Source organism: Eschrichtius robustus, chromosome 6 (assembly GCF_028021215.1).
Source record: "Eschrichtius robustus isolate mEscRob2 chromosome 6, mEscRob2.pri, whole genome shotgun sequence".
Taxonomy (NCBI): domain Eukaryota; kingdom Metazoa; phylum Chordata; class Mammalia; order Artiodactyla; family Eschrichtiidae; genus Eschrichtius; species Eschrichtius robustus.
Window position 1 is genome coordinate 44,207,518 of NC_090829.1, and position 5,234 is coordinate 44,212,751.

At 41.5% G+C, this 5,234-nt stretch overlaps 1 pseudogene; it reads right to left on the reverse strand.

The window, feature by feature from the left end:
* Positions 1 to 2,982: 2,982 nt before the first annotated feature.
* Positions 2,983 to 4,088, reverse strand: LOC137765864 (etoposide-induced protein 2.4 homolog pseudogene; annotated as a pseudogene).
* Positions 4,089 to 5,234: the final 1,146 nt, after the last annotated feature.

A 5,234-nucleotide genomic window follows, 5' to 3' on the forward strand; every position in this document is an offset into this window, starting at 1 on the left:
GTATTCTCTTTATATTGAGCAGTCACTCTTCCTGTCCTATAGTGAAAACAAATAGATCATGATCTTTATTTAGAATGATCTCTAGGAGTAGCCAAAACATTCTAATTTTTCTTAAGACTTTAATGTCCTCACATATTGAACAATAAAAATGAATGTAGTGTAGAAGCCTGGTATTGAATTGCCATCATTGAAGACCAGTTCTAAATGCTACTTACTCCAGAAGCCCTTCTGAAAGGAACCTGGTTTTGATTACTCCATCCTCTGAACCCCTATAGAGTGACAATCTAAATAAATTAACATTGACTACTTTGTCATTGCATTATATTGATAAATACATATATGTTGCCTTTCTAGTTCAAACAATTCATAGCAGAGGACTAATCTTATTTATCTTTATCACATTCTCAATGTTTACAGTCACTAGATTCTAGATGGGATACTATTCATTGAAATGATTTTATTTCAGATATTTTTAGCAAGCAAGAGAATTGCTTGAAGCCATTAGCATTTCACATAAATGAGGTTATAGGGCATTGAAAAAAGCCTAAAAACTATTGGTTACACTTTGAATGTTCTAAAATAATGCAACCAAAAGTTGGTACCTGTGTTTGTATTTCTCCTTTAAAAAATGTAATACCTAGAAGGGATTTATGTTAGAATTTTGAGAGTGTATTCATACACTGTGGATATATTTACACCTGAAACCAATGAAAATTAAATATTTGAGTATATAATTTTATCAATTGAATATCTTTCCTAAGTTGGCTTTAGGAGCAGTTACTTTTCAAATGCATTTTATTAGTTTGCAAGGGCCGCTATAACAAAGTACCTCAGACTGAGTGGCTTAAACGAACAGAATTTTTTTTTTTTTCATAGTCCTGGAGGCTAGAAGTCCAGGATCAAGGTGTCATTGAGGCTGGTTTCTTCTTAGGCCTCTCTCCTTGGCCTGAAGATGTCCATCTTCTTCTGGGGTCCTCATATGATTCTTCCCTCTGTGGGTATCTGTGTTCTAATTTCTTCTTATAAGAATACCAGTCATATTGGATTAGAAACCCACCCTGAAGACCTCATATTAATTTCCCTTTTTAAGACCCTATCTATAAATACAGTCACATTCTGAGGTACTAGAGATTAGGACACCAAAATATAAATTTGTGTTGGGAGGGGAACACAATTTAGTTCCTCATATACATCCCTAAATTTGTCATCTCAATCATGGAAATGTATAATAGGTTGTGATTTTGGAGTCAGAAAACCACAGGGAAGTGAGAAATCACTTCCACAGCTTTCAAAAAGATTCTTACTTGTCATCTATGTATTTTGATATTTCCCCTCCTATTAGACAGGGTGTTAAAGACATGGTTGGAGGGCTGACTGAATGATTTGTGGTCTTAAAGAAATATCTAAAGGCTGAAAAGTTGACTAGACTTAAATGTTTCCACATTTAATTCAATCAAACCTTGGTGGTATGTAACCTGAATGTGCTTTGTTTTCTATCCATCTGATGAAGGCTTTTCATGGGTTTAAAGCAATGTGGGCCTCTTCAATTCCTCAGTATAATACAGAAAAATTAATAAATTCCAAACACAGTCACAAAATTATTGACATAAAAATGCACAATGTAATTTAATTATGCTATCACAGTGGTCTTTAAAGTGCCTTCTATGAACTTCTGGGTGTCCCTAAGACCATTTTAGGAGGTCAACAAAATTAAAAATATTTTTTGTAACAATACCAGAGTGTTTGTTGGTGAGCTGAAATTTGCACTGATGTTGCAAAAGCAATTTCTGGATAAAAGTTATGGCACTTTGACAAGAATTAAAGCAGTGGCACTAAACTATACTTGTATTCAATGTATTTTTGCCATTCTGAGCTTACAGTAAAGACATACAGGTTTCACTAAACAATGTCCTTGATGAAGCAGTACAAATTATTGATTTGATTAAATTTTGACCCCAGAGTACATATTTCTCAATATTCTGTGTGAGGAAGTGGAAATTATTCATAAAGCACTTCTTTTTTAAAAAAGTATTTATTTATTTAGGCTGTGCCAGGTCTTAGTTGCAGCACAGGGTATCTTTTAGTTGCTGCATGCACGTGGGATCTAGTTCCCCAAACCAGGGAACGAACCCATGCCCCATATGTTGGGAGAACGGAGTCTTACCCACTGGACCATCAGGGAAGTCCCTACTCCTGAAGCACTTCTGCTACCTATATGAGTATGATAGCTGTTGTTAGGAAAATCACCTATGTGAAGGGGGCAGGTGATTATTGTTTCAGTTGCAAGCTAAATTAGTTGTTTTTTTCCCTCCACAGGTTTAATGGGTTTAATAAGTTTACCCCTTCAGCTTCTATTTACAGCACCCAATAATCCTTTGAAATACCAGACAAACCTGGCAGTGGCCAACAGTAAATTTCTGACCTCCAGAGTTTAAAAGTTCAGGTTCTCTGAGCATTGTGTTGCAGTGGCACTTGTCCAAAATTGGTACCTCCCTATAGCTGGGAAACTTTAAATGTACCAGTGAAAAAGAGCTTTTTCCCCTTCAAGGGGAAGAAAAGAAAATCACTCTTCAAAACCCAGCAGATCTGACTGTGAGGTCTTTCCTCCTGTCCTATCTCTTCAGGCTTGTTTTTTGCAGTAGAGCAAGAGAGAACAAAATTGCAAGAAACAAGACGTTGATAGCTATAAGCGGAATGACCAAGAGGAATTCAGATTCTCCTTTACCTCCAACATCCAATATACGTGCTTCACAGAAAAACAACAAAAATAACACGTCCACAAAATACAACAGCTAGAATTACAAAAATCCATTCATCCAAGGATGGTGGAAGGCAGGAGGAGGCAGTGGGAGGGTAAATGGCACAGGGAGAAAAAGTATTCAAATCATTTCAGGCAGGGGGGCTGGCAAATGCTAGAAAAGAGCTGCAGAAAAACCTGTGATCCTTTCAGATTCACCAGTGTTAAAAATCAACCTACTGGTGTCAGAAAGATTCTGCCTTAGGTGCACCAGACAAAAATCCCAATTCCTCAGAAAGAAGGGAATATGCAAAGGACCCTTGGCACGGTGGGTCCTGCCTTCCGTAGTGGGGGAGTTGAAAAAGGAAAACAGCTGCCAAAGGGTCCACCCAACCCCATCCATGCCCTCTGGATGGCCGACACCGGTGACCTGCAGCAGCCTTCAGTTTGGCAATAGACTAATACCTTGGGGGAACTTCTCTGCAGAGGTTGAGCTACTCAGGGAAGACTGAAGGTACACCGTTTTGTGGAAGATTCTGTTGCCTAAGAAAACCACCAAGGAAAAGGAAGTGCAGCTGGAAAAGGTAGGATTTGCCAGGGGTCTTGGCTTCATTAGTGCTTATAATAAACTAGGGGACGAGGACAGAGAAAAGGCAGCCACTGATAATGTAGGAGGCGTGGCATCCGCTGGGAAGTCCAGTATAGTGAGTAGAAAAGAGACATATGCAGGAGACTAACCAGTTGACCAACACGATGCATGGGAAAGAGATTCACAAGCAACCCCTGGATAAAAAAAGCCTGCAGCAAAAGGTTGAAGAGCATGTCAGCAATTATTTCGCTGACACCAGGGAATGCGTGAGGTTTCATCCCTGATACCTCGAATTCCAGATCAGCTATATCCTGAAACCAAATCGCATTCACAACTTTGCTGAGCACCAACAGGGGGAGCACTGAAAATTGATGGGAGGAAAATTCCAGCCAGAACCAAACACCTCTATGTAGAGATGGATCACTGATAATTTGGGCCGTTACTGACTGAAGCAAAGGAATAAACACTTGATAAAAGCAGGAGGAGACGGAACCAGAGTACTCTGCCATTTCATGCGCAGCACTGGAAAATTTCACTGACAATAGGTGGCTCAATCTTGCTTCCTCTCTATGCTCTGAGCCAGGACACTACTAGCCCTCTTAGACGCTGTTCCTCTCTCTTTTGCTGAATTTGAGCATCTAGCTTTGAGATGGTACAACTTCCAGAGATGGAGTTTTTAATTCCCCTGGCAAGGTCCTGCAGAAAGGTTTTGACACTGTCAGCCATCTCTGCCCCACTCAAACTACCAACAACACAGAGGAGAGAGAAGCGTCCCCCAATCCTTCACCACGAAGGACCAGCAGCTTTGCTGCTGCGTCTGTGGCTCCAGCCTGGTCTCTTGTTTACCGCCAGCCGGCCAGGCTCCGCCAAGCCCCTCCGCCCTCCGCCCACGCCTGCGGCTCCCACAGGAGGTGCTCCCAGGGCCGCCCCGGAGCCAAAGGGGCATGGGGGGTGGGGCGTCAGCTGGGAAGTCCAGTTGTTTTTAATGGACACCATTTTCACTAGAGAGAACTTCTGGCTGATAAACGGTGCTTATTACGACTTGAATATTTTACAGATACTGTCTTAAAAAGTAAAGAAATGGACTTATTTCTTCAAGGAAAAGAAATGATACTTTTCTTGTGAATGGTAACATCTGAGTTTTCAACCAAATATTAGAATTTTGGAACAGTTAATCTAGCACCGAAACCTTCACAGCTTGACAGTAAAGTTTTTGTTGATAAACCTGGTGGTAATATTAGCACAGGTATTAGTTGATGTTATTTAAAAACATATGTCAGTATTTGGCATATCTGCATAACTCAGTGAACAAGCATTTCCTTAATGACTGTAATGTAACATCACAAATGGATAGGGATGCAGTGAAAGGGCAAGGTAGATCAATGGATTGTAATATAAGGAAATACAAAAAGTTAATTGATTTGGTTTCACATTCCATACGCATCTAATTTTAAAGAAACCGTTACCTACCCTTTCCTGTCGGGCCCCAACAAGAGTCCTCCTGCCCAGCGCTGTTTGAGCCAATTCCTAGTTCCGTTCAGAAGCAAAGGAAAGCTTTATTCTTTGATCAAGAAATGGAGAGATGCGAGCTAACATTCTACAGCCCACGCTGTCCCCGGCAGGCCGTGGGGGCGGGGCAGCTTTATAGAGTTCTCCTCAGCGGAAAGGGGGCGGAGTTCTGCGCGTTGGGTGCAGCTGGCTGCACACAGCTCCGGATTGCAGGGCGGGGCGCAGCCTCTCGGCGCCCGGCCCCGCCATCTTGAATTGCGGCGTCTCCACAGCACTTTTGTGAGCTGAGGTGTCCGGCGTAGCTTTTTGTTCGAGGATCTTTGTTGTGAAGCCAAGGACAAGACCTCTGTACGTGGCACCCTATGAGCAAGTGAAACTGGACTAAGCACAAAAGAGAAG